We start from the raw sequence: 11310 nt of genomic DNA, 5'->3' as shown, positions 1-11310 counted from the left end.
TTCTAAGTCTGACAGTGATGTAGGAGGGTAAGTATGGAGAGGCAAGATCTTAGCTATAGAGGAGTTGTAAGAACACAAAATTTATGAGTTCAGGCCCTTCTCGGAGGAAGTAATAGCCCTACGTCTCGGAGCCCGAAGGCGGTCGACTGGATTATGCGTGTGTGAATTACAGGCGTGCGAACCCTTATTTCGGAGGAGGGGGTGGCTTATATAGAGTGCGCCAAGACCCCATCCAGCCCATGATACAAAGGGTTCAATGTACATTAAGGCAGGGCGTTACTGGTAACGCTAGTAATAAAGTGCTATGATGACCATAAAAGCTACTTAATAACTGACCGTTACCATGCGGAGCGCCTTTAGGTCACCTGACCGTCGAGTGGCTTGGTCTTGGTCGAGTGATTGCTTCTTGGTCGAGTATCTTCAAGTCTGTAGAGTGAGACACCATCAAGTCGAATGAAAGATGATTTCCTCTGGAGATGTCCTTGGGTAGGTCAGTTTGGACAGGTCCATGACCCTACCCTAGGTACACAGCTTCATCATTAGCCCCCGAATGGATCGAGGTTTGAGTGGGACAGGGTTTGAGAATTTTTCCGACTCATTTTTCATGCCGCGAGCATACCTTGTTTCGGATCAATGAACCCGAGTGTTGACAGCGACTTCCTTTCCAGTCGCCTTGATCCATTCTTAATTCTTCGTCGAGTGAGTTTCTTTACTCGAAAGGCTCCGAGTGACGGTGCGGAGTGTTGGGGAACGTAGTAATTTCAAAAAAATTCCTACGCACACGCAAGATCATGGTGATGCATAGCAACGAGAGGGGGAGAGTGTGATCTACGTAGCCTTGTAGATCGACAACGGAAGCGTTAACTTGGTTGATGTAGTCGTACGTCTTCACGACCCGACCGATCAAGCACCGAAACTACGGCACCTCCAAGTTCTAGCACACGTTCAGCTCGATGACGATCCCCGGACTCCGATCCAGCAAAGTGTCGGGGAAGAGTTCCGTCAGCACGACGGCGTGGTGACGATCTTGATGTACTACTGTCGCAGGGCTTCGCCTAAGCACCGCTACAATATTATCGAGGACTATGGTGGAAGGGGGCACCGCACACGGCTAAGAATATGATCACGTGGATCAACTTGTGTCTATGGGGTGCCTCTTGCCTCCGTATATAAAGGATCCAAGGGGGGGGGGTGCGGCCGGCCCTAGTAGGAGGCGCGCAGGAGGAGTCCTACTCCTACCGGGAGTAGGACTCCCCTCCCTTTCCTTGTCCAAGTAGGAGAGGGGGAAGGAAGGGAGAGAGGAGAGGGGGGCGCCGCCCCTCCCTCCTTGTCCAATTCAGACTAGGGGGAGAGGGGGCGTGCGGCCTGCCCTGGCAGCCCCTCCTCTTCTCCACTTTAGGCCCATGAGGCCCATTAACCCCCCGGGGGGGTTCCGGTAACCCCCCGGTGCTCCGGTTTTATCTGAAACTTCCCCGGAACACTTCCGGTGTCCGAATATAGCCCTCCAATATACCAATCTTTATGTCTCGACCATTTCGAGACTCCTCGTCATGTCCGTGATCACATCCGGGACTCCGAACAACCTTCGGTACATCAAAACGCATAAACTCATAATATAACTGTCATCGAAACCTTAAGCGTGCGGACCCTACGGGTTCGAGAACAATGTAGACATGACCGAGACACGTCTCCGGTCAATAACCAATAGCGGGACCTGGATGCCCATATTGATTCCTACATATTCTACGAAGATCTTTTATCAGTCAGACCGCATAACAACATACGTTGTTCCCTTTGTCATCGGTATGTTACTTGCCCGAGATTCGATCGTTGGTATCCTATACCTAGTGCAATCTCGTTACCGGCAAGTTTCTTTACTCGTTCCGTAATACATCATCCCGCAACTAACTCATTAGTTTCAATGCTTGCAAGGCTTCAGTGATGTGCATTACCGAGAGGGCCCAGAGATACCTCTTCGACAATCGGAGTGACAAATCCTAATCTCGAAATACGCCAACCCAACATGTACCTTTGGAGACACCTGTAGAGCTCCTTTATAATCACCCAGTTACGTTGTGACGTTTGGTAGCACACAAAGTGTTCCTCCGGCAAATGGGAGTTGCATAATCTCATAGTCATAGGAACATGTATATGTCATGAAGAAAGCAATAGCAATATACTAAACGATTGGGTGCTAAGCTAATGGAATGGGTCATGTCAATCAGATCATTCGACTAAATGATGTGATCCCGTTAATCAAATAACAACTCTTTGTCCATGGTTAGGAAACATAACCATCTTTGATTAACGAGCTAGTCAAGTAGAGGCATACTAGTGACACGCTGTTTGTCTATGTATTCACACATGTATTATGTTTCCGGTTAATACAATTCTAGCATGAATAATAAAATTTTATCATGATATAAGGAAATAAATAATAACTTTATTATTGCCTCTAGGGCATATTTCCTTCAGTCTCCCACTTGCACTAGAGTCAATAATCTAGATTACATAGTAATGATTCTAACACCCATGGAGCCTTGGTGCTGATCATGTTTTTCTCGTGGAAGAGGCTTAGTCAACGGGTCTGCAACATTCAGATCCGTATGTATCTTGCAAATCTCTATGTCTCCCACCTGGACTAGATCCCGGATGGAATTGAAGCGTCTCTTGATGTGCTTGGTTCTCCTGTGAAATCTGGATTCCTTTGCCAAGGCAATTTCACCAGTATTGTCACAAAAGATTTTCATTGGACCCGATGCACTAGGTATGACACCTAGATCGGATATGAACTCCTTCATCCAGACTCCTTCATTCGCTGCTTCCGAAGCAGCTATGTATTCCGCTTCACACGTAGATCTCGCCACGATGCTCTGTTTAGAACTACACCAACTGACAGCTCCACCGTTTAATGTAAACACGTATCGGGTTTGCGATTTAGAATCGTCCGGATCAGTGTCAAAGCTTGCATCAACATAACCGTTTACGATGAGCTCTTTGTCACCTCCATATACGAGAAACATATCCTTAGTCCTTTTCAGGTACTTCAGGATGTTCTTGACCGCTATCCAGTGATCCACTCTTGGATTACTTTGGTACCTCCCTGCTAGACTTATAGCAAGGCACACATCAGGTTTGGTACACAGCACATGGAAAGGGCTATCAATGATATGTACTGAAGCTGAACTTGAAGAGGATGGCTTCACTGAGCGATTCAAGTTTGACACCACACCTCCTAGAAGGGCTGTGATGCGAAACACACCATCACTTGAAGACTCTGAGTTTTCTTCATCTGCTGCCACAGTCACTGCCAGAATCATTGATGAAGAAGACGATGCTACCTCACCGCCACCTGCTTCAGCACCTCCAAGCTCTTCTGCACCGCCAAACACCTCCAAGGACCCTGCTGCTCCTAGGAACGAGTAGACACTCTATGTCTTCAAACCTTTTTGTTCCTTGCTGACAAAAGGGGGAGAAGCATATGGGTTGATAGTCTTCAAGCGGGTCATTTTCCATTATGCATGTCATTATCTTCATATATCTTCACATGCATAGTGGATTGTCATCATAAGCTGAAGTGGATCTCCACAAGTACAACCTGCCATGTGCATTTGCATTCCAAAAGCAAATTAACTTGTATGCACATCTTCAGGGGGAGCCCTTGCAACTTATGAAGATAATTCCTTATCCTTTACAATTTCACAGACTATATTCCCCGTTGAAAACTTCAACTAGTTTGTCATCAATCACCAAAAAGGGGGAGATTGTAAGTGCATCTAGTGCCACCCCTAGTTGGTTTTGGAGTATTGACGACAAACCTAGTTGAGGGACTAATGTGTTTGTGAGAATTGCAGGATAACACAGGTAGAAGTCCCTCATTGATTCGGTTTTTCTACCAGAGACGACCCCTAAAAATGTATGAAGACATTGAAGTCAAAGGTGGTATATGAAGATATTCACATTGAAGACTATGACAAAAGAAGACACGTTATGAAGCCTATGGAGCTCGAAGACTTAGATCTTTCGTAGTTCTTTTCCTTTGTGTTGAGTCATAGGAACCACCGTACTGTTAAGTGGGGTCCAGGAGAACCAGTTAGAATGACTGAAGTGATGCCTAAACCAAAAACCTATGTCTTCGAGTGAAGACAATGAGAGCGAATCTTGTCCAGAGCCAGACAAGTCAGCTTTGCTTGTAGCCCAAGTAAAGTTGCCATGAGAGTTTGAAATCTGACCGTTGAGACACGTGTCAGTTCCTTAGTGACCCAGGGTCATTTCGGACAAATCAGGTCGGGTTGCGAAGTGGCTATAAATAGCCCACCCCCTACAACCATAAATGGTTGGCTGCTCAGATTTCAGTGCACGGCTTTTGTCGTTTGAGAGCAACCCACCTCGAAGCCTTTGAGAGAAAATTCCTAGCGAGGAGAAAGCCCTAACCACCCAGAGCCAGAGTAAATTGGGCATCACTTAAGTCTTCTTGTCTGAGTGATCTGAAGACTTATTACACTTGAGGACTGTGCATCCTCCAGACGGTTAGCGTCGCGTTCTGAGCATCCAAGAGACATTGTGGATTGCCAGTGAACGAAGTCTGTGAAGGTTTGGGAGTCTACCTTGAAGACTTACCTGAGTGATTGGGCGAGGACTATGTGACCTTAGCTCAAGGAGAATACGGTGAGGACTTGGTGTCCTGAGCTGCGTGTTCAGGACTAGGTGTCCGGGACTGTGTGTCCTAAGGTTTAAATACCTAGCCGCTCCAACCAGACGTACAGTTGTCACAGCAACTGGAACTGGTCCAACACATCATTGTCTTCAACGAATCACTGGTTTCATCTTCACTTCCTTTTACTTACTGTTACTCATTGTGAAGCCATTGCATGCTTGCTATATCTTTTGTCTTCACAACGTAACTGTATGATTTGTTTGGCTTCATAACTTCTTCCTACCTGATCCTTATTACACCGCAGCTACTTGTCATTGTGCTTTCACTCTATTGAATACTTGACCATGGCTTGCCTAGTGTAATCTAACTTCCGCTGCATAGTGATAGGCATATCTCTACTGTTTGTCTTCTTAACTTCCACGTTTTGAAGACTTTCATAAAAATCGCCTATTCACCCCCCTCTAGTCGATATAACGCACTTTCAATTGGTATCAGAGCAAGGTGCTCCCTTGTTCTGTGTGATTCGGTTTAACCACCTGGAGTTTTAGCTATGTCGACTGCAGGGATAATCAAACTCTCCGCTGCGTGCCCCGTCTTCAATGGAACTGAATATCCCTATTGGAAGAATAAGATGCGTATGCATCTTGAAGCCATTGACGTCGACCTATGGTATGTCGTCGAGAACGGCGTTCCCAAGGCTGGAGAAGGTGTCACTGCTGCTGATGTCAAGAAATTCGTTCAACTGGACTCTACTGCCAAGAACATCATCTGTGGTCATCTGACCAAAGGACAGTATGGCCGTGTGAGTGCTTTGAAGACATCCAAGCAGGTCTGGGACTGGCTCTCCAAGGTCAATGAAGGCATCTCAACCCAGAGAGATCAAAGAATCAGTGTCCTTCGCAATCTCTTCAACCGCTTCAAGCGAAATGGCAATGAGAATGTCCAGCACACATTTGACAGACTCACTGACATCACAAATGAGCTTCAAGCCCTCGGCGCTACTGAGATCACCAAACATGAAGTTGTCAAGACGCTGCTGAGATCACTTGATAGTTCATTTGACATCCTAGCCCTGATGATTCAAGAACGTCCTGATTTCAAGACACTCGATCCATCTGACATACTTGAGAGGCTCAACACACATGAGTTTCAGCTTTCTGAGAAAAGAGATATCTACGGTCCAAACTATGGGCGAACTCGTGCCTTGAAGGCAAAAGCTGTTTCCTCATCTGAAGAAGAATCTGACAGCAGTTCTGATGATCCTGAAGACATTGGAAGGGAACTTGCAATGCTAGTGAAGAAGTTCCAAAAATTCACCAAGAAGAAAGGCTTCAGAAAGTCTTCACGATCAAGCTCAAGGAATGATGAAGCATCTGCTCATGACTACAAGAAGAAAACATGCCACAAGTGCAAGAAAACTGGACACTTCATCTCTGAGTGTCCACAGTGGGACAATGAGAACAGAAAGAAGAAGAAGAGCAAGGAATATGACTCAGACGACAAGAAGAAGAAGAAATACACAAAGTCTTCTTCCATGTCTTCCTCAAAGTCTTCATCACACAAGAAGAGCTCATCTGGCAAGGCACGTGCGTTTGTTGGCAAGGAAATGGATTCAGAGGAGGAGTCCGCTTCTGAGGAGGCAGAGGTGGAGTCTGAGGAGGAGTCTGATTCTGGCATTGCAAGTCTGGCTACTGCATACGTCGCCAAGTCCATCTTCAACACTGAAGACAATGACTTCATCACCGACACCGATGCAAATGACAAGGACTACTCCACTCCTACCTACTGCTTCATGGCACGCGGTGCCAAGGTAAACAAACGCACTACTCACTATCAAACATCTAGCGACGATGACTCTGATTGTGATTCAAAACCCAGTTACAAAACACTTGCTAAAATTGCAACTGAACAACAGAAAGCCATGGAACATATTCAAAAACTGTTAGACAGAAGCGATGATCTGTTGGGTGCTGAAATGACTCGATCTGAATCCTTAATTGAAGACATAAAAAATCTTCACGTTAAGTATCAGGAACTTGAAGACCGTCATGATACTCTCTCAACAACTCATGAAAAGCTTTCCTATGATTATCTTCAAAGGAAGCAAGAACTTGAGAAATTGAGAGCGGCTCATGAAGATCTTCAAAAGGAAAATGAGTCACTTCGCACCGAACAGATCAGTTCCGCTCAGGAAGGATTTGAACCACCATGTCTTAAATGCATTGAGCATGATAATGCTACTTCTGTTGCTGAATGTTCCACTGCTACTGCTGTTGCAATATCTTCAACTGTTGATGTGGTAACTAACCCCTCTGCTGAGGATACCACTGCTATTGCTGATGAGAATTCTAGATTGAAGACATTGCTTGAAACAGGGATGTACAAAAGTCTTAAAGGACATCAGACATTATGTGATGTCCTCAAGAAGCAGATTCTGAACCGAAACCCTAGGAAAGAGGGTGTTGGGTTCGTAAGGAAAATAAATGCAGATGGCTCTTACTGGAAACCTGAGCAGTACCCCAAAACCAAGTGGGTTGCTGCAAAGGAACCTTCAGCAGATCCATCCAATTTATCTGGCTTCACTTGTGCTAACCCCATTATCATTGATGAATTCTTTGATGCAAACTATATACTGTTTGAGAATCAGAATGGTGAAGTGTTTGCCAGGTACATTGGTTCTAACTGCAGGAATGGACCGCCTATGAAGAAGATCTGGGTTGCGAAAAAGGGTCTGGAAAATATTCCTGTGAATGTCTTCATGACACCTCACTTGAAGAAGACAAACCTCAGACCAAAGGCTTCATACGGTCCAAAGGCTTCATACAAACAGAGGACTCACCTGAGTCACACTAACGCAAGTGTTTTGCAGGGAAACCATACTCAGGCATATGAATATGAGAGCGGTTCATCAAACCGTCATGTTCATATGACCAAAAATTATTCTGCTTATTCTTATGAGTACTATTGTCCACCTGCAAGACTGTTTGCTAAGGCTTCAAAGCCAAAATTCTCAGATGCTGCACTTAGACTTATCTCTTCTAAGCCACCCTTGAAGATGTGGGTGGTTAAGAAGGCTTAACTCTCTTTTGCAGGGAAAGGTCTCCAGCAGAAAACCAAAATCTTCTGACGCTATTGCTTGGCACCTTAAAAATCTTGTAGGGCGCAAGATAAAGTGCCCGAATGGCATCATTATGTACTTCGTTCCTGAATCACATGCTACTCTCCCTATTAGTCCTAATCTGGATCTAAGTTTTCATAACCCACTGGTTCGTCAAATGTTTTTGCTTCACAGTTCTCTTCATGAAGCCTATCCCCCTAACTGCACTGTAGGGTACGACACCAGCGTCTTCAAAATCTTCAGAATGGATTATTGACAGTGGGTGTACAAATCACATGACTGGCAAAAGAAGCCTTCTTATGGACTCAACCTTACGTCCATCCGACAAGAGCCACATCACATTTGCTGACACTGGTAAAAGTAAGGTATCGGGTCTAGGTAGAGTTGCAATCTCAAGGGATCAACACATGGATAAAGTCATGCTTGTTGAATTCCTTGGCTTCAACTTAATGTCTGTCTCAATGCTTTGCGATTTGAACATGATCGTAATGTTTGGAAAATATCGTTGCCTTGTACTAATGGAATCTGACAAGTCTCTAGTGTTTGAAGGGTATCGGAAAGATGATTTGTATGTGGTAGATTTCTCAGCAGGGCCACAACTTGCAGTATGTCTTCTTGCAAAAGCTTCAGAATGCTGGCTTTGGCATTGGAGGCTTGGGCATGCTGGCATGAGGAACCTCCACACCCTTGCAAAGAAGAAACATGTCATAGGCATCGAGGGGGTCAAGTTCAAGAAAGATCACTTATGCGGTGCCTGTGAAGCAGGGAAGATGACGAGGGCAAAACATCCCTCGAAGATAATCATGACCACTACTCGACCCTTCGAACTGCTTCACATGGATCTTTTTGGTCCCGCTCACTACTCAACTTTTACTACTACTGCTTGCCTCTATGGCTTTGTCATAGTTGATGATTACTCTAGATATACTTGGGTACACATAATCCTTTACAAGACTGAAGTGCATGATGTCTTCAGATCCTTAACCAATCGAGCTATGAACAATTACGGTGCCAAGATAAAGCACATCAGAAGTGACAATGGCACTGAATTCAAGAACACTGGCCTTGATACATATCTTGATACCTTGGGCATCACACATGAATTCTCAGCTCCGTACACGCCACAGCAGAATGGCGTCGTCGAACGCAAGAACAGAACACTCATTGAGATGGCCAGAACGATGCTAGATGAATACAAGACTCCAAGAAAATTCTGGACTGAAGCCATTGACACTGCATGCCATACAATCAATCGTGTTTATCTTCACAAGCTTTTGAACAAGACATCTTATGAACTCCTAACTGGCAAGAAGCCAAATGTCAGTTATTTCAGAGTATTTGGCGCAAGGTGTTGGATCAAGGACCCACACCACACCTCAAAATTTGCACCAAAAGCACATGAGGGTTTTATGCTTGGATATGGAAAGGATTCGCACTCCTACAGAGTCTTCAATATCTTTCATTACAAAGTGGTTGAAACGGTGGATGTGCGGTTTGATGAGACAAATGGTTCACAAAGAGAGCAACTGCCAAATGTGCTAGATGAAATTCCAGCTAGTGAATCAATCAAGCTAATGGGAACTGGAGAGATCATACCTTCTGAAGCTCATCCTGAAGAAGAAATTATCATCTCAGCACCTGATCAACATGAAGACAATGCTCAGCCTGAAGACATTCCTCCCAACAACAACACAGATCAGCAAGAGCGAAGTCTTCACCCTGTACATCCTCGTGTTGCCAATGAAGTGCAGATTGACAGAATAATTGACAGCATCAATGCACCTGGTCCACTCACTCGTTCAAGGGCAACTCAGCTAGCAAATTTCTGTGGGCACTTCGCATTCGTCTCAATATCAGAACCCAAGAAAGTTGAAGAAGCCTTCATGGAACTTGAATGGATTCAAGCTATGCAAGAAGAGCTTCAACAATTTGAGCTGAATAATGTATGGGAACTGGTTAAGCGTCCTGATCCACGGAAGCACAACATAATAGGCACCAAATGGATATACCGCAACAAGCAAGATGAGCATCGTCAAGTTGTCAGAAACAAAGCTCGTCTCGTTGCTCAAGGATATACTCAAGTGGAAGGCATTGACTTCGATGAAACGTTTGCTCCTGTGGCTAGGCTTGAAGCCATACGCATACTGCTGGCCTATGCAAATCATCATAACATACTTCTATATCAAATGGATGTGAAGAGTGCCTTTCTCAATGGCAAGATTGAAGAAGAAGTGTATGTTGCACAACCGCCTGGCTTTGAAAATCCAAAACATCCTGACATGGTACACAAGCTCAACAAGGCGATGTATCGCCTCAAACAAGCCCCTAGGGCCTGGTATGACACACTCAAATACTTCCTGAAGAGCAAAGGCTTCATACCTGGTTCCCTGGATCCCACTCTTTTCACGAAGACATATGATGGTGAACTGTTTGTGTGCCAAATATATGTGGATGACATTATCTTCGGCTGCACAAATCAGAAGTACAGTGAAGAGTTTGGATATATGATGCAAGAACAATATCAGATGTCCATGATGGGGGAGCTGAAGTTCTTCCTTGGTCTTCAAATACGACAACAACGCAATGGCATCTTCATATCTCAAGAGAAGTATCTCAAAGATTGCCTGAAGAAGTTCGGTATGCAAGACTGCAAAGGCTTCACAACACCAATGCCAGCCAAACATCATCTGGGTCCTGACGACAATGGTAAAGAGTTCGATCAAAAGGTATACCGCTCCATGATTGGTTCTTTACTTTATCTATGTGCATCTAGGCCAGATATTATGCTTAGTGTTTGCATGTGTGCTCGATTTCAAGCGGCACCAAAGGAGTCGCATCACTTAGCTGTGAAGTGAATTCTTCGATATTTGGCTCACACCCCAACTCTAGGATTATGGTATCCAAAGGGCTCAGAGTTTGATTTGGTTGGATTCTCGGATGCTGATTATGCTGGTGACAAAGTTGATCGCAAGCCTACATCAGGCACATGTCACTTTCTGGGACGATCACTTGTATGTTGGTCTTCAAAGAAGCAGAACTGTGTATCTCTCTCCACTGCTGAATCTGAATACATTGCTGCTGGATCTTGCTACGCTCACCTTCTGTGGATGAAGCAAACACTCAAGGACTATGGCATTCATCTGAAGCAAGTGCCACTGTACTGCGACAACGAAAGCGCCATCAAGATTGCCAACAACCCAGTTCAGCACTCGAAGACAAAGCACATTGAAATTCGTCATCACTTTCTCAGAGATCATGTTGTGAAGGAAGATATTGATATCATACACGTCAACACTGAAGAGCAATTGGCAGATATCTTCACCAAGCCCTTGGATGAGAAGAGGTTTTGCAAGTTACGGTGTGAGCTAAATATCCTGGAATCCTCAAATGTCCTGTGATCAGGCACACATCCTAACCCTTATGCATATTGATGACTTAGATGTGCAACACACGAAGTGAAGTATATCTTCAATCAATGAAGACATACATTCTAAGTGTGAATACATTAATGTGGAATTTGACTTCGGAGCGCCAC

The sequence above is a fragment of the Triticum dicoccoides genome, chromosome 1A, assembly GCF_002162155.2.
Source record: "Triticum dicoccoides isolate Atlit2015 ecotype Zavitan chromosome 1A, WEW_v2.0, whole genome shotgun sequence".
Lineage (NCBI taxonomy): Eukaryota > Viridiplantae > Streptophyta > Magnoliopsida > Poales > Poaceae > Triticum > Triticum dicoccoides.
This window is presented reverse-complemented; position numbering follows the sequence as displayed.